We start from the raw sequence: 25,959 nt of genomic DNA on the forward strand, positions 1-25,959 counted from the left end.
GAGCACGAACGTGGTAGTTGACGCGCTATCTCGTGCTTCGTAATATATCGAGATTCATTGTCCAGGTGTGACTTTAGCCGGCGGCGCAAAACCGTGTGCCAGTAAAGGAGGCAAAATTGACAGCCGTTCAGTAGAGGAAGAGGGCCCAGAGTTGAGAAAGAGCGCGCGGACACCCCGCAGAGAGGGGCAGGCGCTTTTCGCGAACTCCATGCCGCCGGAAAGCGGACGGGCCTCGGCTGTAAAATCATCAGGGGGAAGCGATGCCCGTTGCAAGGCGGTTGTATTGAGCCGAAAAGAGCTAGTAGCCGACTAGCAGAATGACCCGTTTTGTCGCCGGATTTGCGACGGTCTCTGGGAGACACTTTTTTTTTTTTAATTTGAATTTTTTTTAGACGCCGAGACGTAGCTTGTCCTGCTGCGGGCGTGCGCCGAGATGCTACTTGTCTTGTAGCAGGCGCGGGAGGGGGGTTGAAGTCAGCGTGTGTCGCCGACGCCCCGGGGGACTCATTTCTGCTGGACGGTGAAGGACTCGTGCTTAACTACGTAGCCACCGATGATGAGGCAATTGAACCATTCAATGTGGTAACCCCCTAAGTCTGAGTTGCGCACTGCTGCGTTAAGCTCATGACGAACCATTCGCCGGGCATTTAGGCGGCTCCAAAGTTTTGGTAAACTGAGTCGCTCCGTGACCTGGCCCGGGACGAGGCGAGACATTTTCGCTGTTGCCGGTCCTGCCATGTCTGTCAAACGGCGAGGGCGCACTGTGGGAAGCCGCCTGGAATTGTGAAGCCATTTGACAGTATGCGTCCTTGGCAGGTAGTTGCTTGCGACTTGAAGGGACCTTTGCCGAGAAGCAAGCAGAGCTTTACTTATATGGTGTCACGGGCTGACTATTTGGCGCTTGAGCACAGTGGCTCTGCGCGGTAATGACACGGCACCCACGTTAATCCAGGCTTCTCTCGGCCGGCTCATCAATATAACGTCACGAAGAGGTCACCTCAGTGATCATAGCACACTAAACGGCAGGCGCTTTCGCCCCCGTGCTGACTTCGCTTCTCTCAGTCTCAGTCAGCGCGGCCGCCCCGGCCGCCCCAGCCCAATCTGTGTGGTCAGTTGTCTCTCCCCTCCAGCAAAGCTGTAAGCGCATGTTTTCTCTTTTTACTCGGTTTGTAAGAGTGTGCATGTTACGTGGCACTGTCTGTATTAGTGTGTCCCCATTTGGGCGTTGAAGACTGCACGTAATGTATCTTGTCCTAATTTGTTTTGTTATTGTTTAGAGCACTAGTTTAATTGCACAGGGTGAGGAAGTGTTCCGCTTAGTATTTTGAGCGTTGTACCGCGTGATGTAGCATGAACCTATTTTGTTTGCTTAGTTTCTGGGTTCGGTACGGTTCGTGTGTTAGCCTCGTTGAAGGCGTTAGGGTTGTTTTCTTTTTTATGTGTGTGTGTTGTCGGTGCACGATGTAGTGTTTTCTTTTTCCAGTGCTTTGACGTTATTTATTTGGTACAGGAACCCCCTTAGTCTGCGCATGCGGGACGAAGTGCTGTGTACGTTTCTTTTCTTTTTTTTATCCAGTTTAGCAGTGAGCAGGGCTAGTTTACTTCTCTTCTGTTTTTTTACTCGGGCGCAGTCTTGAGGGAAGAGCGAATGCCGAAAAGCGGCGGCTAGGTCGGTCGCGGGAGTGCCCTTCGAAGACTGTCATTGGCTTTCGCGCGCAGCCAGGGTCGAGAGTTATGGGCTTGTTTTGAAGGTGTCGGATTTCGGCCGTCCACGGCCCCGGTGTTCGGGGCGAGCAGCGCGTACTGGAGGCCGTTGCGTGAACTGTGTGCGGTTGGGAGAGCAGGCCAGACTTTGGGGGACCATATACTCAATGCCAACGGGAGGTTGTGTTTTCCTGGAAAACGCGGGCCGGGCGTACGCTACGAGTGGGGCGCACCGCGTTGTGGCGAAGGAACTTGGCTCGGGTGGCACGAACGCTGTAACGCGCATAGGATGTTCGTGAGTGCGTGTGGTCTGTGCCTCTGCCGGCTTCAGCGAACCCAACGGTGCATTCGTGAGTGGTGTCTGCTTCATCCCGTGCGCCCGCGGTCACGTGGTGCCTCGTCAGTGTGGTGAAGGGTCCGTGTGCATAGACACCGATGGATGAGGAGGGGGTTTTCCGCACAGTGAACTTGACCGGGCCATTAACAGCTGTGCTGACTCGGGGGTCAACGGCATGTACCCCCTGCGCGCCGCCTTCAGCGGGCGAACGTGGCCGGGCTGCCCTGCACCGACGAGGGCGGGACTGGCGGCCAGTTGCGCGTTGCGGCATAGGTGCCTTCTCCAGATGCGGACAATATGGCGGTGTCATCGGAACCGCACCATGCGTCATCGGCACCACGGCTGCCGTCCGGCCGCTGCCTCGCTCGCGCTGGGCGGCAGCCACCACCAGCGCCGCTCGTCGCTCTTTGGCGGGGCACCCATCGAGTGCCACGCGAGGTCTACACCTGAGCAGCGCCATCATGGTCGTCATACCTGCCGGCTGGCTGCCCAACCCGCATGTCCTCCTGGCTGGTACCCCCTTCGTGGAGCTGCTATCTCGCGCCACGGTGAGGTCGTTCCGGCACTGGTGCCCAACATTTTCTCTCCTCGATTGACCACAACGGACGTTTCCCAGAAAAACTTTTGTGCTCCCACCGCCGAACTTTGCACAAGCACCGCGGAACTGAGTCTCCCGAATTTTTGTAGAAATATTATTTTCGTAACTCAGCGTAGTTTTGCCCTAACTCTTTTGCCCTAATTCTTTGTCGTCGTAGTGTGTTTCTTTCTTTTTTTTTGTAATCCTATGTTGCATAGTGTCGTCCTGCATGTATATATTATTACCATTATTGTTTTTAATAGTGTCGCGTTCATTGTAATAGTACATTTCAATAGCTTCATTTTGTGCATGCATGTGGAACCAATTACTATGTATTATCTATCTCAGTGTCGCGTGTAGTTTCCTGTGTGTATCATTTGTGCTGGAGGGGGGTAGTGTTGGTAGTGTAGTTTTTAAATATTTTGTATGGGCTGGGGACTGAGACTGCCCTGTGCATGCATTCTTTTCTACTCTTTGCCGTCTTTTGCATGCCTGGGCGATGGCCGGTCAACTCTTCTCAGACCGGCGAGGGCATTTAAGGAGAGGGGAGTGTGGGGATCCTGACGCCCAGGCCATTGCGCGATCACTGGGTTTGTGCCATCACGCGGCGCTTTTCCCCTCTCTCCTCCGAAATTCCGGCTCGTCTTGGCGCCTCTGTGTAGAGCCGAGCCGTCTCTCAAACTCTTGCGTGAGGTGAAGCCTGCAGAGACCGTTGCGGCGATAAAACACTGTCACGCAGCGGGCGCTCCGCCCTGGTAGCGGAGCTAACCTCACCTCATTGGTCCGTTTGAACGAGGCCCGAACCCGACTCTCGCTTGGACGCGAACGCGCGCCCTGCGCGGGGGTCCGTTCGGGGAGACGCTTCCAGGACGCCGAAGGCGTTGGCCGAAGGTATGTGACGCTTTCTTTACCAGCCGGCTGCCACTCTGTGGCGCCGGCGAAAGCCCACCAGCCCTTCCGGCTGCGGCCCGTGCCTAAGGCTGCTCCTGTTGTCCCTACGCTTGCATATAGTAAGGCCGTACCTACCACTCGACGAACACGCCGTGCGGTACGCGCCTGTGAGCGAATGGGCCCCGTCTCCCTCGCTGCTGCGAGCCGATCCGGCCAGCACGGCGATGCGCGCGCGCACAACGTGCGAGCACCCCGGAATTTGCCCTGACAGAAGAGCCCACTGGCTCTGCGCCGACGAAACGTGCGCACTTGCGCGTGGCGCCCCGTCGCCCCTTTCACCTAACGGGAAGTACGTACCTGTACTGCAAATTGTGTAATTGGGACTGTAAAATATGTGATTAGAACGTCAGTGTAAAATAAACGTCTTCCCTCCGTACCCTGGGCATATTCCTTTGTCGCCCCTTTCTCCACCTGCCCAACAGAGGCGGTGTTAAGTTGGCGCGACGGCGTTTCAGTATCGTGAGCGTGCTCAACTAGCTCGAACCCACGGTGGTTCCTCGCGGTGTGCATGAATGCCTGCCTTGTTCAAAGCTAGCGTTATGCATATTGCGAGGTAGAGAGACCACAAAATATCAAATCCTAATACCTATGGGACTGTAAGAGAAAAATTACGATGCAGTAGAAGCTAGGGATAGCCACGGTGGCGGGCTTGCAGTTTGTGTGACGATTGTTTCTTTTTTCATCAAGGATTGCCTCTAGCACGGGGTTACATCTAACTTTGGACTGGCTATGATATACACTGGTTGGAGGGAAATTTTTGAGTGCGTCTATCGATCATTTGGTTTTTTACGCGGAAAGCGTAACCTCGAATCACCGATTGAACATGTTGCATGGAGAGCGTATCATTTCCGACCCTTATTGTTTGTCTCCATTTGTGAAATTGCATTTTCGCCGTTTCTTTGTTGAACGCGACCTTCTTTCCCAGACTTAAAACTGACTTAATTACGTGAATGGTGAGTCGGCGATGAAACATCCGGCGGGAAAAAAAATCGCGAAGCTTGCAATACATAGTGTTGCAAGGCTGGAGAAACAGCAAAACTGGCGGGCGATCTGCCATCGTCGGCGACCCGGCTGTTGCACGTCACATAGATTTCTGGACTTGCCGTTGGAAGTTTTCCATCCCTGGCTGGCCCGGAACGTTTTGTCCGCAGCCTTTCACATCTCTTCAAAGTTGACCGTGTTAGCACGCGCTAGAACACGCAGTAACCGCCTTCACAACTCGGCGTTTGTGCTCCCCACTTCAGGCGTGAACGCAGGTGAACTGGCAAATAGAGGTGCTCGCGAGAGATCGCATGCAAATCGGGCAGACTGTTCTCTAAGGTTGAGCTGGCCGAAGCCGGGAGCACCACACGAGCCGCCCGCTCACGTGCGGTCGGGTTTTTTTTCTTTGTATTTTTTTTCTGGCAACGCTATACGGAGGAACTAAAGGCTTAAACACCTCTGCCGTTAAAATAATAACCAATCTTTACGGGATTTAACTGACTTAAATGTAAGGCTAGTCGGCTTGTATAGGTGCATTACATTGCCGCATGTGCCACTCGCAGAATCTCCGCCTTATCTCTGACTTTTGAGGCGAACACGTGAGTCCGCGTAAGGAGACGTAGTTTTTAACAATCGTGGCAGCCTCTTGATGCCCTTCCTGAATGTCTCCGTCCCTGCCTCCTGCGGTGCAGATTGTTATATCATGAGCGTAGAGGCTGTGATGCACGTCATAGATTTGCTGTAGTAGGGCAGGTAATTTAATCATGGTCACATTAAATAGAAATGGTCATACGAACGACCCCTGTGGGGTGCCATGGCTACACAGACCTATAAGGTCAGATTTGAGGTCCTGTACCGTTATTCGGGCGGTCCTTTGGGACAGAAAGTCGGCAATGTAGTCGTACGCCTTGTTGGCCACATTTAAGTTACTGAGATTATGAAGGATGGCACTGTGGGCCACACAGTCAAAGGCTTTAGTCAAGTCAAGCCGCATTAGACTCGAGAATCAAGTGGAGACACGCCCGGGTTGTCAATTATTTGATGTTGAAGCTGTAACATCACGCCTTGCGTTGATACGGAAGACCGGAAACCCACCATGGTGTGCGGGAAAAGCTGATGCGTGTCCACGTGGCGGTTGAGACGGGTCAAAACCACGTGCTCCATAAGCTTCCCGAGGCAAAAGGTCAGTGAAATATGCCTCAAGTTCTCTAACTTTAGAGCCTTTCCAGGTTTGGGAATGAGCTTAATCAGGGCGCTTTTCCACGGGAGGGGAAGGTTCCCCGTGTTCCACACCATGTTCATGCAGGCGGTAAGAGCCTGTATGGACGAGTCATCAAGGTTGGTGATTACACGATTGGTAATACCGTCAGGGCCTGGTGCAGATTGCGTGTTGGGGTGAGAGGCACTTCTGCTTCTGCTCATACACTTCTGCTCATACGACACCTCATACACTTCTGCTTTGGTGATGGTTGCAGTCTCTGGTTTCAGTCTTTGTAGAGCCACGTGTGTGAATTCAAATGACGTCGCATGGGCAATTGTAGTGGGTGTCGTTTAAAACTTTGCTTTTCAACCACTTTCACAGCTTGGATTGGAGTCAGTTGATCATCATCATCATCATCTTGTGTCCTAGCATTGGGTGAAGTTGCATTTCTTGCAGTGCTTATTGGTAACGACACCGCATCAGTTAGACCCACAAATCTTCGCTATAAAACGCGTTGTATATAAAATAATCTGGTCAACTACAGCTATCTCGTCTTACGTGCAGCTCAAAACGGGAACAAGCAGCTTCATGCATAGAAAAATGATGGTAAATTGATAAAGTGAGGATACGAGAGTTTCCATGAGCAGGCTCTCGTGGGTGTTATAAAAAACTTGAAACAGCGCTGGAATCTGCTAGAGATGGTATTCGCGGCGAAAATCATAATGCATTTATTCCGCTGAATGTATCAATCAAACCTCAACAAGCTGAAAAACAAACGTTCACCCCAGCCTTGCAGCATGAATCCAGGGAAACGGCGAGCGGTAGTAAAACTGAAAGCAGCTGTGACGCACAATGGATGGCAGCGGTATATGCTCCTGCATCCCAGGCAGAAGGCATCGAGAATGAACACAGGAAGCGGGAGTGGCTTCCACAGTCTTTGCCGCTAACAAGCAGCATGGTAAATGAAGGAACTCATGAAGCGCAACAAGGTGGCATTGGGCAGTTTGCTGCCTCACATGAAGAAGTGCTCGAAAAGCTGTCAAAGAAAGTGAGCAGAAAGGGCATGTCTATGGTTGGAGCAGACAGAAGTGCGGCGAACCGAAGCTACGGTCGGCTGAACTAGAGTAAGATGAAATATAAACGAAAAATAAAGTAGTTCCACTAAACATGAAAGCTGCCATTTGCGCAGCAGGGAGTTGAATAAGAACTTTATTAGAGCACCCAAGAGCGAGTCAAGGGGAGGCTACCCTGTTAGGGGCGCCAGTGAGAGTGACCAGTACTCAGCCGTCCGGTGAGGGGGATGTGGTTGTCCCAGGCGCTATCAAACCCAAGTACCGATGGTTTCCGGTATTATCCTGGGCTGTGCCATGGGTAATCCCAACTGGACGGCGAGCCGGCCTCTGTTGGTCTAGTGCGTTGTTGAGTAGTCTAGTGGCCCAGGCTTGTGTCTCGTAGTCTTCGCTTCTCATTGCAGCTTCAAACTGTGGTGGGGACGTCGTAGTGGGGCTAGTAGGAGGCTGGCAGTTCCGTAGTAGATGTACCAGGGTAGCTCGTGCTTTTGGCATAGACGACAGATGTCGCTGGCGTACACCTCGGGGCATACGTACCGGGCAAGGGCTGGCGTAAAAACAGAGTAAGTTTGCAGTTGATGAAAGAGAACCGCCTCCGTACGGGTTAGCAGGGATTCACTCTTGGCTATTACTCGTCATACTCTTCCACTGCCTCTCTCTTGATGTATTGAACGTACGTTAGTTCAATGTAATTCACTCTTCCAGCTTTCGCATTGCTCACTCACCTTATTCTGGAACAGCTCACATGCTTTTCTTTATCTTTTGTTTGTTGTTCTGTCTGGACAAAAGCATGCGTTTGTGCGTGTTGTGTGCCTATTGTGTGTTGTGCGCCCCAACAGAAGCGTGTGTTCGACTTCCCGTAAGGGCCTTTGTAACTGCCGTATTCGAGTACTAAGCTCACAAATTAAGCGCGTTGTGGGCTAAAGCGGACAGTTATTTTATCTTTATTGCAGCTACAACTCCGCATCCGAGAGATGGCCCTGCGCTGGATCCCGCTCCCGAAGCTGCTCCTGTACCAGACGGGCCTACCCTCCGGGAGTTCTTCAAGGCAGAAAGGTATGTGTGGTCACAAGGACCATGAATATGGGCGAAAGTGCCGGTCTTCACCGCCAAGGCAGACTCTCTGCACCAGCAGGGATTCGGAGAAAGAGGGGTGGCTACGGGAGGAATCAGGAGTGTTATGGCGTCAGCTGAGTAAGGGAGATTGTCGGGCTTTCAGGACCTAGAAGTCGTCAGAGATCTGAGTGCCCCATTTAGCGACTTTTTAAAGCGAAGCCTTCTATGTCGCACTGATGGCGTTCGTACCGACTGGAACACACTACAGGAAAGCCAATTTCCTCTGATGGTGATGATGATCGTGGCTTAAGTGGAAAAAAAAACGCTCCCTCCCCGTTGTTGGAATCGCTTCTAGGTCCCTCGTTTCATGAGGCCGACGTACAGGTCCGCGCAGAAGTAAACGGAGCACGGGAGCGGTGGCCGAACTGCATCGTTGCGCCGCGTATGGGCGCCGATGGGAACCATGGAGCGCCGGCCGAAGAGTGTGTTCGCACTGCCCCCGCCGCCTTATCTGGTATGTTTAATCGCCGCTCTGTTGGCGTGCCATGCTCGCCGAGATGGTCTTCAAAAGGCAGCGCTGGGCTATAGAGGGGCGCTGGTTGCATTGCCGCTCGCAAGCATCAGCGGCGACCGAATCTGCTGCTCATGAGCTGGACGAAGATGCGTGCGCCCTGAAACGTGCCTTGTTGCGCACTGTAAAGGGTGGCATAAAATTGTAGGCCGCTGTGGTTTGGCATAGCATGTCACATCGATATAATCAGTTGTAAGCCGGCAACAAAATTACCCTGGACAATTAAAAAGCACATTCACAAACATTTTCGTTGTTCGGAAAAAAAAATCTCGCTGCCGAGATGTATTTTTTAATTTTGGGTTTGTCCCAAGTTATTGCTTCCGGTCAGTCCAGGTCTGCTCTGAAGAAAGGGAAATACAAAAAGTCCATGCCTTGGAAATTCTGTATTAGAGGACACCGTAAAGAATAGGTACAATCGTTGCCTGCTATTACAGCGGGCCTCATAGGGCACATATTTTGTTTGTGCAATAAAAGCGACGTTGTTATTTTTAACGAGCACCTTGTATTAGTTAAGAAAGTGTTGCACATTTAAATTCATTGATTGATTGATTGATTCTGGGGTTTAACGCGCCGACGCAACGCAGGCGATGAGGCGCGCCGTAGTGGAGGGCTCCGGATTAATTTTGACCACCTGGGGATCTTTATCGTGCGCCGAGATCTCGTGCACAGGGGCGTTTTTGCTTTTCGCCTCCATCAGAAAAGCGGCCGCCGCGGCCGGGAATCGAACCCGCGACCTCGTGCTCAGCAGCGAAACGACTTAGCCACTGAGCCACCGCGGCGGGTCAGATTTAAATTCAACTTCGCATTCAATGGAAAGATGGCTTCACCGCATTACCTGAGTATCTTACAAAAAAGCGCCGTGGGAGCCTCAAAATGACCGGTGATGAGTATAGTCGTCATGACCGATGACGACCATACTCGTCACCGGTTAATTTGGTACAAAATCTTATGACGGCTATCTTCGTCAACGGGAGCGAAAGAGTTAATGCGACAACAAAATATGCGCCCTGTGAGGCCTGCTGTAATAGAAGACAACGATTGTACTGATTCGTTACGGTGTTCTCTAACACAGAATTTCTACCACATGGAAATTTTTTATTTCCTTGTATTCAGAACAGACCTGGACTGACCGGAAGCAATAACTTGGGACAAGCTCAATATTTAAAAAAAAAATGTCGGAAGCGAGATTTTTTTTTCCCGAACAACAAAAATGTCTGTGAATGGGCTTTCTCTAGTGTACATCGTAATTTTGTTGCCGGCTTACAATTAATTATATCGCAATGGCATGCTATGCTAAACCACAGCGGCCTACAATATTATGCCGCCCTTTAGAGCGCGCAACACGGCACGTTTTTGGGCGCGCGCAGCTTCGTCCAGCTCATAAGCAGCAGATGCGGTCGCAGCTGATGCCTGCGAGCGGCAATGCAACCAGCGCCCCTCTATAGCCCAGCGCTGCCTTTTGAAGACCGTCTCGCCGAGCATGACACGCCAGAAGAGCGGCGATTAAACATATCAGATAGGGCGGCGGGGGCAGGGCGAACACACTCTTTGACCGGCGCTCCATGGTTCCCGTCGGCACCCATACGCGGCGCAGCGATGCAGTACGGCCACAGCTCCCGTGCTCCGTTTACTTCTGCGCGGACCTGTACATCCGATTGGGCCATTCCAACACGGTCGATCACTTCGGATTTGGAGAGCGGTGCATGGACGTGCAAAATTAAAAAGAAAAATCATGCACCCCTCCGTCTAACGACGAGGACAGTTGAGCACGAAGCTTCCTTCGTGTGAAATCAAAAAGAAAAAGGTTCATGTCAAAGCCGCTGCAATCAGAAGACTAAACCGCGTGCGAGTCAAAGCCAAAGTGCACCAAGTCAAAGTCTAAATCGTCTGAAAGTTGAAGTCCAAACACAGACGACAACCAACGAATTCCTCACGAGAAATCTTCGGGTTCAGCTACCGTAATCGATAGATGGTGCGGTGCGCGATTTTTTTCATGAATGTAACCTTTGTCGATGATATGGATTTACAGAGGAGCTAAACATGAACTATCGTGGCCATTGATATCGAAAGTATTCGAGAACGCAATCGATTTGGCAAGAAGCCATAACAGTTTGTGACATCGCGACTTCGCCTCGCAGTTCGCAAGAACATGTCCCTCATGCGGCCCACACCATGTGGGAATCGTTGAAGGTAGGAGACGTCGTTTAGACACAAACACTTATTTATTTAACGGTTGTAAGGAGCTACAATAACCGTGCCTCTTGTTAGGCTTCCGTTCGCGCCATCTTCCCTTTCTCTCTCCTCTCTCGTCTTCTCCTCTTCTCTAGGGTCTTCTCCTCTTCTCTTGGCTTGGATTCTTTCGGTGGTGTGTTGCTATCTAGCCGAACCAAGCTCTTCGTTTTGAGTTTCGGTTTCGTTTTTCCACACATTCCCCCCCAAAATGACGGAAGTCATTTTCTTTTACTGCTACGTAATTTCCAATGGGTACACTAGCTGTATCGGTCGCTTGAGCGTTGACCCTCCGGGCATTCTCAGGATGCACGATCGGATCTTTCCATCTCGTCCTGGGAACACCTTTTGGATTCTTGCAAGGCTCCATGCATAGGTCTTAATCTGACCAGAAATAAAGTTTTTTCTCTCTTCTCTCTCCATTGCTGCCGGGGTGGTTGCGAGTCTCGAAGGAGAACCAAGTCCCCAACCGCAAGGGTTTTCCCTTGGCGTCGTTTTCCGTTGTGGAGATTTCGCAACTCTGCCAAGTATTCCTTGGTCCATATACGCCAGAAGGCTTTGATGGCCAGCTGTCGACGGGTCCAAAGCTTGTGCAGGCTGTCGTCAATATTGTCATCCTTAATCCCCACACTTGGTAGCGTTGTCAGTCGTTTGCCCGTCAAGAACAGGGAAGGACATAGTGGTTCCGGTTCCCCAGCCTCGTCATAGAGGTTAGTTAATGGTCTGGAGTTCAGTACTGCCTCTACTTCCGAAAGCACGGTTGCAAGCTCATCGAATGACAAATATCTTGAGCCAATTACTTTCTTCAGTGCAAGCTTGGTGGATCCAACGAGGCGTTCGTAGAACCCACCCCACCATGGAGCACGCTCAACTATGAACTTCCATTCAATGCGTGCGTTTGAGATGAAGTCAAGTGTTGCAGGATGGCGCAATGACTTCCAGAGCTGCGAAAGTTCTTTGTTTGCTCTTTTAAAAGACATGGCGTTGTCGCTGTATATGACTCGAGGGATTCTTCTCCTGGATATGAATCTCCTGAGTGCCATCAAGAACGATTCAGTGGACATGTCTCTTACGAGCTCAAGATGAACAGCTCTGGTTACGGCACAAGTGAACAATGTAACATACGACTTGTGCATTGCGCTCTCTCCTTTGACCAGAAGCGGTCCCGCAAAGTCGACACCCGTGACTTCAAACGGTTGTGCCTCGGTGACTCGGTCTCGCGGAAGCGGTGCGATTACCTCGGTGGCTGGACGAGCATTGAACCTCGGACAGGTCATGCACCCCTTAATTATTCTTTTCACCAGCTGGCGTGCACGCACCACGTAGAATTTCTCTCTCAGCTGTACGAGTGTGTCCCGCACTCCTCCGTGCAACACTTGAAGGTGACATCGGCGAGCGATCAGCTCCGCTAACCGGTGGCCGCTTGTTAACGCGATGGGATGCTGTTCGTTGTACGGCTTCTCACTTTGCTGGAGTCTTCCCGTGATTCGGAGCACACCGTCATTGTCCATGAACACGGGAATATCTCGGAGTGGTGAGTCTGCGGGAAAACGTTCACCCGTTTGTGTGCATTCCATCTCTCGCTGCAGATCTTCACGCTGTGCTAGCCTTATCCAGTGTTTCTCGGCTTCGTCCAGTTCGCGTGTCGTTAACGAGCCAGATTCATTGCTGGTATGGCGCAACTTATGAACGTATCTCATAATCCAAGCTGTTACACGGAGAAGTCTCGCTGCTTCACTGTATCGTGTTATGTCCAGCACTGTCTGTGACGTGGAGCTTGTAGCCTGGAGAACTGCCGGAACCCTTTTTTCATCTGTTGCCGCCGAGGTGTTGCTGGGTGGCGAGTGATTCGGCCAGAAGTTCTCGGGCAACCCCATCCACTCAGGTCCTTTCCACCAGAGGGAACTTTCCACAAGCTGCTGACCGCTGAACCCTCGGGTCATGCAGTCTGCCGGATTTCCAGATCCAGGGCAGTGTTTCCAAAACGCAGGGTTCGTGATGCGTTGTATCTCGGTGACTCGATTCTGCACGAACTGCTTCCATTGGGACGGTTCGCCTGTCACCCAGTGCAGGGCCACAGTCGAGTCTGTCCAGAAGTATGTCTCCTGCGGTCGTTCCTTCAAGTTGTTCGTTATGTATCGGCCCAATCTAGCTGCCAACAAACAAGCCATCAGCTCCAGCCTCGGCAGTGTCAGCTGCTTGATAGGTGCGATCTTCGACTTGCCCATGAGGATACTAGACGTAGTATTGCCTTCCGCATCTGTAACACAAATGTACGCCACTGCCCCGTAGGCCACAGGGCTAGCATCGGCGAACACATGTAGCAACGTTTTCTGCGGAAGTCCAGTCGTGGCAGCACGGTAGCAACGTTGTACATGCACTCTTTGCAGTTCGTTCAGTTCACAACACCACTGCACCCACTTAGTGTCTAAGTCCTGCGGTAACACTGCGTCCCACTCCACGTTTCGTTGCCAGAGTTCCTGGAATAGGGCTTTGGCTCTAACGGTGAATGGTGTCAGCCATCCAAGTGGATCATACAGTCGAGCTGTAGTTTTTAGCACAGTTCTTATCGTGCTTGTTCCAGGATCGGGCGGTGCGCTCGTTGTCGGCGTGAATGTGAGCTCGTCGCTGATGGGGTTCCATGTTAATCCCAGCACCTTGAGAACACCCGAGAGGTAACCTAGATGCCTGGATTCTTGACCGTCGCTGATGTGTTCACTCACTTCCTTGCTGTTCGTTGCCCATTTGTGCAGTTTCATGGAGGCAGCATTGAAGATAGCATTAGCTTCCGTGTAAATCTTCAAGGCTTCTTCCCCATTTTCTGCTCCAATTAGGAGGTCATCCACGTACAAGCAGTCAGCTAGAATTCTTGCAGTGACGGGATACTCTCCCTCCATGCTTCTGAGGTGGTTCTTTAGCGTTGCTGTAAGTAGGAAGGGACTTGCTGTTGTTCCGAACGGGACCCTCGTCATTCGCCACGCCTGCACTTTCGGCTTCAATTCAGTCGTTTCTGGTGCGGTCTCGAACCAAAGGAATCTCAAGGCGTCTCGGTCTTCTTCTCGTATTCCAATTTGCAGAAATGCCTTTTCGATGTCTGCCACTAAGGCAATTCTGTGCCTTCGAAAGTTAAGCAGTAGTCCAACGAGGTCAGTTGTCAGATTTGGGCCACTTTCAAGGTTTTGGTTGAGCGACTTTGCGTGATTTAACGGTTGTAAGGAGCTACAATAACCGTGCCTCTTGTTAGGCTTCCGTTCGCGCCATCTTCCCTTTCTCTCTCCTCTCGCGTCTTCTCCTCTTCTCTAGGGTCTTCTCCTCTTCTCTTGGCTTGGATTCTTTCGGTGGCGTGTTGCTATCTAGCCGAACCAAGCTCTTCGTTTTGAGTTTCGGTTTCGTTTTTCCACACACCATTTTGTTGTGAGCATTATCCCAACCCATTTTTCAAGTAGTTAAATCTTATTGTCACACCCAATCTTGGTGCACAATACGATCGAAAAAAGAGACAACGGCTGAAGCCCTCGTTTCATCCGTTTCGTCATTCGTTCTCTTGGGCGCTTTGTCAACCAAGCTGAGTACGTATAGACGGTATTCGTTGAAAAGTTTAGTGGTCAATTTCTTCGCTTGGCAACACTGGAAACGGCCACAGACATGGCCGATGCGCCACGGACACGGCGCAGCCTGGCCCACTGCGGCCGCACGCCGAAGAAAAAAAGGACACCGGCGTGCGTCATCTGCTCCGTTCCAATCCTATTCTGAACTGTGGCGCCAACAGAGATGTCATTAATCGCACTCACAGTGAACTCGACCCAATTCTTCGTGTTCGGCGAAGAGTTCGTAACGTGAAACACAGTCATGTGTTTCACAGTCGTGCTTAGCTGGAAAAGTGCCGCCATCCCGCGGAGCCCGACGTAACGAGTGACGGCGCGCCGTGGCCTCTGCCTGCGATCGGCTGCCGGCGGCGCAGAGGCCACGGGCGCACTCACACGGTTGCATGGAGGAGAAGGGAGGTGCCTGATCTGCGAGCCGTGCGCACAACGTCGCCTAGCAACAGACGCTTGGCCACAGATATGGTGGTGCACACTTGGTTGCCTGCATGCATTCCACGCAATTGAATACCGAGGATACCCGAATTGTCTGTTCCGCGGCATTGTCACTGTCGTCATCAATCAATCCAATCATTCAATCAAGGTGATACGCACACAACTGATTGCTACGGAGTGATGCACAGATGTGGTAACTGTTTCTGCAGTATAGCGTTATTTAGCCTACAAACATATATTCACATTTATTCCCGTAAAAGCGTCTCAAATAAGTTTCCCAAGTTCCGCGATTTCCCGCACGCAATTATAGATTACGTGTTCACTACAGCATACGAAACCTTGCACGTCTGTGTAGTAAGAAAGCCGTAGAAACAAGCAAGAAAATCGTTCTTTCGTTCCCTGTTGACATGTGAATCATTGTCGCCATTCAAAAGAGCGTTGACGTAGCTGTTCGGGTGTGAGGCTGAAATGAGGCTAAAATCTGAGCGCCGCTATGTCCGGGTTTCCTCAAATACTACAGCCAATTATCGTTTCCGGCACTGGGGGAAGCCGCCAGTGGTTTCGGCGGTTCTGGTGGCCGGCTATGCTAGCGATTCCTTTGCACGGCGTGTCTGTAGGAACGAATGTCGACCGTCGCCATCTGTGCACACGTGTTTAGCTGAGTTTGAGGATAGAGCGCGTAGTTTACAATATATGATGAACGCCGAAAAGCACGGAGCGTCTTCTGCAGCGGAAAAGCTCCACACGCGCCGCCGCAAGCATCTGCATGCACTATGGGCGAGGACCACGCATGAACCAAGAGCCGCTAAAACTTGTCGGCGCCGGTAAGAACAGAACTGTTGAAAGTTAGTTTACACGTTCGTGAAAGGCCGTGATATTGGTGTCAAAAATTGCACACGGTATAGTCATCGGCGCGGCTGCTTTTAGCGGTGTTTGAGAAACTGCGATGATGACGTGTTAATTGATCGCACATCCTGCAATGCCTCGAGAAAACGACATTTCCCTAAAATCTACACATCAACATTCCACTACAGACTTCACTTTTTCAAGGAGATGAACCGATGTTCACTTACAAATGTATTCTAACCTATATTGCGGATATCAACTCCATAAAACTTATATCGCACAGGACGTGACTTGAGACCCTGTTATCCTTGAGGGAGGTTCTGGTGATTTTTTTGTGTGCACCAGGATCACCGTTAGGGAAGCACGCACTATGGCTCCAGGCGATGTGACGTATCAACTATAACCCTCTTTTATCCTTCACTATGAGCGTCTTCAGCCTTACTAAAATGGTTCTGAGGTTCAACCTAATTTGAGGACGACTCAGCGAGCAATTGAGCGGAAGATGATAGCTGTGACGTCAAGGGAGACGAAGCGCGCGAGGTGAGGCCGGGAACAAACGCGTGATAAGAAAATATTAGCAGAAATTAAGAAGACGAAACGGGTGTGAACAGGTCATGTAATGCGACAGCAAGATAACTGTTGGTGTAATAGCCCAAGAATCATATAAGATATGCCACCTTTATGATTCTTTACTAGCACCTAGTCCTTTCTACTACCCAGAAATGCTCACTGTATCATTTCTGATACCTCCTAAGCCTTTTTCAAAAGAATATAGCTAGATAACTGGCCGCATGGAGCCCCAAATGCCGTTTTAAAGCTATATTCCTCCATCCTATAAGCGCGCCCGGCGGGTCTACACCTACTTTCAATGGGCCTTTTTCAAGTCAGGCACCAAATCGGATGCCAAAAACTATAGAGCAGTTTCTCTCCTTTGTGCTGCCTCCAAGCTCTTCGAGGCAGCGCTGCACATGGTATTGTCTAGTTCTGTACAGCAGTTTCTTACAAGTAAACAGCATGGTTTTATGTCAGGAAGGTCGACAACAACTAATCTCGCCTGCTTCATGGAGCAGGCCTCCATGACGCCAGTTGGACGTTTTCTACTGTGACCTGGGCAAAGCATTTGATGTTGTCTGCCACGTGTTGTTACTTGATAAGCTTTTGCAGTCGGGCATTGATACACCACTCATGGCATTGCTGGGTATCTATCTAAGCAATCGGTTCAGTTTCGTTTGCGTTAATGGGCAGACGTCCTCTATGTATAGATCAAAAAGCGGTGTGCCCCAAGGCTCCGTGTTGGGCCCTCTCTTGTTCTCCATTTTTGTAAATGATGTCTCAGTCGTAATTAAAAAGTCTTCTTTTCTTCTCTACGCTGATGATATCAAAATATTCAGACGTATAAAGTCCATCGATGACTGTGATGCCCTGCAGCAAGATATATTCTCCTTTGCTAACTGGTGCTCAGATAACAATTTAAATCTTAATCCGGCGAAAACAAATGTAATGTCTTATATCCAAAAAACGAACCCCATTTCCTTTCGCTACAGCATTGATGACGGTTTTCTATCTAGAGTCGACGAGAAAGACCTCAGACTGCTCTTCGACACCGCCCTAACTTTCTCGCCTAATTCTACTCAACTGAATCGGCGGGCGCTCCGCTCCCTTGGTGCTGTATGCAGGTTTTCACGAGACTTCAAGTCTCCTCATTCGTTCCTAAAACTTTTTATGGCACTTTGTATTCCTCAACTTGAATATGCCTCTGCATATGGAATGGAACCTGAATATCTATTTTTCAAGGTGTGGAGCGTGTACAGACCAAATTTTTATAAATATTTATGCATCGTTTTCCCTCTGCGCCTCTCCCGGTAACCGTCTCTTTAGTTACCGGCGAACACGCTCAGACCTTCCTTTCTTATACAAACTGCTTCATGGTACAATTTCATGCCTGGAATTGCTTGCAGCAATCTGTTTTCGTGCTCCGAAAAAAGCAACAAGGCTTAACCACCCTTTCCACACAGCTACACGACTTAGCAGATGTCCTCCTCTTGCTAGACTGCAACGCCTATAGAACTTTCACTCCGGGGAACTTGCTATTTTTTGCCATCCCCTTCGGGGGTTTTCGGCCGGCCTGTGAGCCGTGGCCCGCTAACTTCATTTCGGCAGCACTCGTGTTCTTCAGTTATTTTACTCATATGTGCGTTGTTTTCACAGGGTTTGTTCTCATTTGTTCGTATATGATGTTGAAGCTGCGGGCGTAAACGTTGTATGTATTATGGCACACTTCTGTAGTCAACTCTTCATGCATATTTTTAAGTGGCCCGAGCAGGCCACAGTAACAAATATATCTATAACCTATCACTTTCTGTGAATAGTTACAAATATTTCCGGTACTTTGTTTGATACATTTTTGTGTAATTGATGCTTCATCCTATTGCTATGGTCATTGTACGATGGGTTTTTGTAATGTACCATAATTTACAGTCTCTGTTTTGATTGATTGATTGATTGGATTGATTGATTGATTGATTGATTGATTGATTGATTGATTGATTGATTGATTGATTGATTGATTGATTGATTGATTGATCGATCGATCGATCGATTATCTGCTTTCTTATAGCAGGAAAACGAACCGCACTTTATTTTGCTACAGTATTAATGGCGGTTACCTGTCTAGAGTTTAAGAAATCAGACTCCTCGGCGTGCTTTTCGACAGTGCCTTAACTTTCTCACCTCATGTCACTCAACTTACTAGGCGGGCGCTCCGCTCTCTTGGGGCTCTATGCAGGTTTTCACGAGAATTCCGGTTTCCTTATTCATTCCTAAAACTATTCAGGACGCTTTGTATGCCGCAACTAGAATATGCTTCTGTCGTTTTGAATGTGACCTGTAGTTCCAACTTTCAACGTATAGAGCGAGTAGAGACCAAATTCATCAATATTTAGACATAATTTTCCTTCGGAGCCTCTCCCTGTAACTGTTTCTCTAAGTTCCCGGCGGACCCCCTCAGACATTCTTTTCTTGTACAAATTGCTTCATGGTATTATTTTATGCCCGGAACTGCTTGAATCAATCAGTTTTCGTGTTCCACAAAAAGCTACAATGCTCGCCCACCCTTTTAAAACAGCTTAAGCTCTAAGTACACGTTCTAATCTTCAAAGGCTGCAGCATCTGCATAATGTTCACTCCGAGAAGCTCGATGTTTTTCAGCGTCCCCATCGGGAGTTTTTGGCGGGGTTTTTAGCTCTGATACACTAGGTTGATCTTGGCAGTGCTCTTTTTCTTCACTTATCGTCCTGACGTGTGCATTGACTTCACCGAGCTTGTTCTTTTTCTTGGTTATTCGTGTATTATGCTGATACTGCGACTTTAATTATCGTAGAATTTTTCTTTTTCTGTCTTTTTTATCATTATAAGTTGTCATATTCATTTCATCCGTCCATTTGAAACTGAAAATATACGCTTCCCGGGTCTTGTAAAGACTTCCTTCTTTCACTTACCTTCCGGTATAGTTACGCTTATTGTAAGATGTCTTCTTGCAATGGACCAGACATTACAGTTTCTATCGATTGTGTAATGTTGGCTAAATTACACTATGGTATTTTTATTCTTCTTTGCAGTTGTTGTAGTTTCTTCTTATTTTTTTTGCTGACTGACTGTTTATTCGACAGCTGTTGATGTATTTCATTGCTGCCTTATACCTTTTCTGTGCGCCAGCACGAATTGATTGTGTAATGTCGGTTTGATTGCACTATTTTATTTTTATTCTTCTTTGCTCTTTTTGCAGTTTGTTTTGCTCACTCAATGTTTATTAGCAAATTGTTGATGTACTACAGTGCTGCATTTTCCCCTCTCAGTGCTCCAGCGCGAAGGCTTCCGCTGTTCCTGGGCACTATTATGAACATTGATTGATTGATTGATTGATTGATTGATTGATTGATTGATTGATTGATTGATTGATTGATTGATTGATTGATTGATTGATTGTTATGATGATGATGATTATGAGCGTATTCATGCTTTAGTGTACGGGCCCTCTCACCCACGGATTTTTTAGTCAGTCCCATATTTATCTCATACATATTTTAGGCCTGAAATTGACATTGAAATACCACCTAATAGATTCTTAGCGCTCTTTGGTCGTAGATACCCTCGCGCTAATAAACACAAACATACCACTACCACTACTATTCTGCGCCAAAGAGGGACCGGTTCGTCGCTGCGGCGGTGCATGCAAAAGATGTAGGGCGCCAGTGGTTGGTGGAAATCAAAAATTTTCCTGAGTGAGCATGTTGTGTTGGGGCGTATATAACTCTGACTTGCAGACGCTAGCACGGCAGAAGCGAGGAGCAGTGTGACTGGCAACTCCCGCGTGCAACCAATGGTAGGCGGAGAATGCGCATCGGCTGCTCAAAAACGCGTGACATACAGCCGAGCGGAGCCAATGGCCTCGCGTATCTCGGAGCCTAAGGGCCTTGACAGATCTCTCTAGGTCGTCTTGGTCCAAGCTGGTATGTTCGTAGCATCCGCAGTGCTTTGAGGCGGGAAGAAAAAGCAAGATCCCCGAGCCTTATAGCCGGCACTAAAGATTAGTTTCCGAACACTTTAAGTAACAGTACTTACGAATTAAAGCGTCCCGCAAAAGTTATAAAAATCTGTTCAGTATCACTGTAGCTATGCGGCATGAAAAATCGGGCGTAATCGTTCCTTTCTCTACCGTGAGCTCATAGTTTCTACTGCCGCTACTCGGCATCATCATAATGCCTATTCGTATTTACCACGCAGGGAGTCACCGTCCGCTCTTAGCCCAATGCTCATGCTCTCTCTCGTACTCAGCGCTTTGGTGGTCGTCGCTGTCACCGGAGCGGTTCTGATGTCGCAACGAGGTGAGCACGCATGCTGACGCTGTTACTAGAACAGTACCCCTTTTTACAGCGGAAGACGTACTGCGCACACCTATCAGGGATCGGGGCGTCGCCGTGCCTTGCGTAAAGTTTGAGAAATAATCCCGCGAATTTCAAGGGGCCCTCGTCAACGTAAAACAAGATAAAAAAATTCCCCCGCATTTCCCCGAGGGGGAGAATGTGAAAGTGCGAATGCACGGTTGTCGGCCCGCTTGCGGCGCTTGCGCTCGGCCCCCGCAGCCCACCGCCTCGCCGCCTTCTCTTCCATCTCTTCCATCGGGTTTGAAGTATCACGTGTACACCATGGTTATCAAGCCGCTATAACGCCGCTGAGTCGCCAACGCACGCCGCTGACGACGTAGTTTGAATGCGTTAAAGATATAAGGCGCGTTACTGACAATATCAGCGTCGCGTCCGTGGCTTATTCGGTAGAGCGTCGGGCTGCGGCCCGCAAAGTCCTCGGATCGAAACCTGGCGCCGGACGCTGTTTCTTCTTTAAAGAGCGCTGCGGACGCCGCCGACGCCGCCGACGCCGGCGGTGGATGGTTTGGGGTCGCTTATAAAGTGTATTCACACTTAAAAGACACCTCCAAGAATGGTTGGGGAGGGCAACAGCAGGGAACACAGCCAACACGGCAACCACCGCAGGAGAGGACCTCTTGGTGAACTCGTCACGCGGAAAGCGCAACTTGTTGCTCGCGGGTCGCGGATTCGATTCTTGGCCGCAGCGGCCGCTTTTCTGGTGGAGGCGAAAAGTAAAAACGCCCTTGTGTACGAGATTTCAGCGCACGTTAAAGACCCCCAGGAAGTCAAAATTAATCCGCAGCCCTCCACTACGGCGCGCCTCATCGCCTGCGTTCCGTCGACGCTTTACACCCTGGAATCAGGAGAGGACCTTTTGGTGAACTCGGCAAGCGGAAAGCGAAACCTGTTGCTTTCAAACATAACATACTTTATTATCATATAGTCTTTATTGAACACGCTCTTTCTCTGATATGCGAGACTATGTTTTTATACGATGAACAGAGGCCTCTACAGTGTAAAAGGGTCGTGGCAAAAGCATTCGTGTTTGCAAATATTGCGGGCAACGAATAAGCACGGTTAACGTCCTCTGGATCCGCTCAACAGCGTTCGCCTTCCGCCCCGCAATATTTTTTTTTAAGCGAAAGTCTAAAGTTCCCCCTTCTCCGAAAACGCGCTGTTGCTGTTGTTGTAATTGTCTGGCCCGGCGCCGTAAATGATAAACAAATTAATAACACAAGTATGACTCGAGGCGATTCGAATACCGGTCTGCACAGCGCGGCCCAGCTAGTGCTCTACAAATTGCGCAAACTCCGCACAGTGCCAGGGTAGGAGAAAAGTTGCCGTCGTTGTTCTTTTTTTGTGTGTGGCGCAGACGCACTTATGCATTGGCCAGGAAATTGGAGCACTGAGAGGCAGCGGGCCCTCCTCAAGACATTTACAAAACAATGAATGTGAAACATAAAAGTTCTGGAATAGTGTGGGCCACGTGACACCTAAATCGTATGGCACGTGAATATAACAGGTGCACAACAGCCGCGCGTAGCCCTTTTTCTAGGGAAGCTGGGGCCTTTGCCAGTCTGCTTGAAGACTAAGTACTCGCCGTATGACGAAAAAACCAAAGCGAAGAAAGAGGCCCATACACGGTGTAGCAGAAATGACTCCTGACAGTAATTCGCGCCAAAAAACAAGGAAATTAAAGCAAACAGATTTCATTTGCAATATGGCACCACTTTTCCTTTGCCCGAGCGACTTGTGAGGAAGTCGGCACAACAGGCCTTCACAGCTATATTAACAATATCAAGGCCAAATAAAGGTGGGGAACCAATCGAAAGAGTAACAAAAGTCAGAAGGGGAAACGTCTCTTTCTGGGGCGGCCGATTATTGCAAGAAACTCCGGGGCAAGTTAAGCTAGCGCCATGTGTAGGTGGAGAATAATGAATGTAGGAATGAATGAATGAATGAATGAATGAATGAATGAATGAATGAATGAATGAATGAATGAATCTCTCCCACGCGCTGCAGACTACACAGAGAGTGCAACCTCTCCCGGTGAGGCGTGCACTGCAGCTTCCCGCACGGCTAAGAGCCTCTGCACCCCCCGTGTCCCGATTGCTTACGGCCGCCGCCTATTGGGAGATGGTGTGAAGGGGAGGAAATGGTTCGGCCCAGCTAGCGCTCCCGCAATTGGTTGGAAGGTTGCCCTGAGTACACAGCGGGAATAGATGAGCTGGGAAAATGCGAGGGGGGAAAGTGGTGGTAGAATGAGAGAGCGGGGAGGTATAAAAGGAGAATTGACACGAAAATTTGATGTTGCATTTTCTTGCTTTGATCGATGCTGAATGGGCTGGCTTACACGACACAGCACTTCAAATACTTCAGCCCGCGATAATTATTACATTGAACGCCCCGAAAATCGTTTGTTTCAATTTCCCACGCTCTCAGCCCGAAAGGCGCATATGGCAGAATCCCTGCATGCCCTCACCGCTTTGTGCGGACGTCAAAACACGGCAGACGCCGGTGGGGGCGTTGTTTCGACCTCGCCGCCGCCGGAGCTGAACGGCTGAGCAGCTGCCTGGAGGTGCTAGGTCTAGCATTGCGGCGGAAACTGGGTGGCCGCTTTCTATAAAAGTCCTGATGGCGACTTCAATTGCGATTCCGGGCTATATTATCGCTTCCTTTCTAGTGTATGGAACTTTATTTTTGCCAACAGTGCCTTTCTGGGCAGAGGTTATGCCTGTAGCTCTGGCTACGCGCACCCGTTTGTGAATGCGCCGGCGCCCAGTAGCCGCTCGCGGGGCCACGCGCGTGAAGTGACGTCACGAGTTTTTGACGAGCGCGGTCCGTGTCACTTCTTTTGGCTATCACGGAATGTTGTAACGCTGAGGTTCCTTTGCTGAGTGCCGCTCCCGCATGCTGTTCCGTCGGCGCGATAAATGAGATCCAATTAAAGTGTGTTCTTCCCGTCCGCAGGCCGCTGATATTTCAGCCAAAGTATGCTGTTGAGTAAAGGAAGCGAACTGTGCAATATATTAACGCCGAAAAGTGGTGTCACTGCCAATTTAAGCTTTCAGTGTGGGAGGGGGAGTTATGCTGGACGGGGCAGGGTCTGGGTGAAGGAGTTCTGTCTTGCGGCCAATATCTCCCATGGGATGCCTCTATCATATTCTTCGCCATCGCAGACGTGAGGTTTGCTAAACCGCGTCAGCTTTCATCGTGACATTATCTGGCCGCTCGCCCACGCCCACCGCAACAGGTGTTAGCCTCCTCTACATATTCCTACTCGGAGCACCAAACATATATGTCACCGATAATCACCCACCAATTGACGTATGCGCACTTCATGCAGCTAAATAATGCTCGTTTTTTTAAAAACGCGGCAACTAAGCTTCTTCACCAACCACCCAATCGCGTTTCTCGGCCCCATGGTTGCACTGAAAATGGAGACCCCGGTATCACATCATACTTGGCCCCTAAGACAATACAGAAAGCTGAGCCAGTTGGTTTGCTGCCACCTTGAAAAGTCACACAACATGGACGTAGGTGAGGAAGGAACGAATAGAGAGCCTTTTCAACAATGAATTTATTTTAATTTCACAAAGTTATAAATGCATACACTAAGCGCGCTGTGCCCCGTACAACACTCCGAATTTCACCGGCGTTGTCGCTATTGCCATGGATTCGGAGGCGTCTACCTCACCGGCGACTGTAAAAAGTGGTCGCGCATGCAGGTGTACGCCTCACAAGAAGCTGCAAGCGGGCATAGAAATCCCGCCCTACGATCAAAGAGGCACGCGCTCACTGCAGCTAAATCCTCTACCCGCATGTGTTAAAAATGGCAACTATTATGAAATAAGTATTATTGCTTTGACTCGAGGGGCTGGTGCTAAGGCACCAGCCTCCTAGGAGGCGTCCTTAGGCCGAGATGCTGTGCCTGACGCGCCGTGGCAAAGTTTTGCGGCGCACTGAAGCCTTGTGAGACCAGGGCGGAGAATAAAATAATTCTGAGCGGCGCATAGGTGTCTCCTTCTCCTTTTTGAATTTACTACTAGACTGGCCAGCAATGAAATCTGTCAGTGACGTCGTGTGTTCTTGGTGAGTTAAACGAAACGTTATCTTCTCGAGTTGCATGGTTACGCCGTTACCTTAGATGCTGTCTTTTCGAGGACCCCGGGGGTATGACCCGAGGTAAAAGTGACTGGTGATAACTCAAGCGCGGTGTTTACGCTTACGTATATTGAAATTTACGAAAGGGGACAGAAACGAGATAGGAATTTCCACTTCAAAAATTTCGGCCGCACAAAAACATGTAGTGTAAGACTGCGTTGCCACGCTGACGGGCGTTCGTGGAGGAACGGAATATAGAACCGGGTGAGGCCAAAGTCAGTGCCCCAGGTCGGCGCAATCCTATTTCGCCGTAGTTGGGCCATAGAATTTTCGTCAGCTGTTTGATACTGGTTTATTTCCATGTCAACATAAAGGTGCTACCAGTGCGTTCTTTCGGGTATAGACCGGAAGCTATTGAACCCAGCATTTACCTCCGTGCGCCGATACTGAAAGAGCGCGCGCTAAAAAATCGCTTTTTTTCTTTCCGGATGCACCGTTTAAAGATACCTTTTTTCTCAAATGCAACCCCGGAGTCGGAGGCATACACTTATAATTTGACTGTTTACGCTTAGGAGAATTGCCCGCCACTGCCACTCCCGGAAACGAGCACGGTGACCCTGGTATTAAAGGTTCCACAAACACCGATTCCCACGGTGAGTTTGAAATGTCTTGGCGGGCATCTAAAGTGGACTGTTTAATACCTAAACATATCTGCCTTTGTATATCGATAAACAATTTTCTTTTCGTTGATCACGAGGTGGCCCGAAATTTGAGACCAATCCCAGGCATTCTTAATTAAACGTAGAAAAGCGACGGAAACTGCCGTTTGCGGTACGGGGATTTCTATGTAAGGTTATAAATAAAAAATTGTTTCACATCGACCTTCACTCAAATGCTGTAACAGAGGAGCTGGGTAAATAACAATGAAGATGATGTTGCAGATAAACATACGAATGGGCGCAAGATTGCAATTCAACAATACTTTATTCTTAAGTGCATACAATACCATTCAAGTGTATGCAATTTAAGTGTGTATACAATATATTGAACGCGACGCTGTCCGAATACACAAGCCCAATACCAAATGACTGTGAGAGAAAAACGTGTTTGCTCCTGTTTTTCGATGCAGCTTATTTCCCTGCTAATAGACTGATAAATCAAGGACAGCAGCTGTGTCTTAACAGAAACATTGTGCTTGCCTCTTCATACAGTGGCTTTGTGATGGTGCCGGAATAGTTTAGGAGTGACCGCTTCATGGTATTAATTTTAAAGATGCGGCTGAATATTATTCGTGCTAACTTTCGAAAGAAAACTACTTAGGGTTATGTATTCCATCCAGCCCAACATTACAGTGCCAGCAGATTTGCTTC

The 25,959-nt window shown here is 49.4% G+C and overlaps 1 long non-coding RNA gene across 1 annotated transcript; it reads left to right on the forward strand.

Moving 5' to 3' along the window:
• The first annotated feature begins 7,789 nt into the window (after positions 1-7,789).
• LOC144146807 (uncharacterized) lies at positions 7,790-25,242 on the forward strand. The gene is made up of 3 exons (XR_013317716.1): positions 7,790-7,877; positions 20,343-20,443; positions 25,162-25,242. It is a non-coding gene; the product is annotated as an uncharacterized LOC144146807 (long non-coding RNA).
• Positions 25,243-25,959: the final 717 nt, after the last annotated feature.

The sequence above is a fragment of the Haemaphysalis longicornis genome, unplaced genomic scaffold (genome assembly GCF_048455015.1).
Source record: "Haemaphysalis longicornis isolate Haplotype H1 unplaced genomic scaffold, Haemaphysalis longicornis Haplotype H1 scaffold_7, whole genome shotgun sequence".
Classification (NCBI taxonomy): Eukaryota; Metazoa; Arthropoda; class Arachnida; order Ixodida; family Ixodidae; genus Haemaphysalis; species Haemaphysalis longicornis.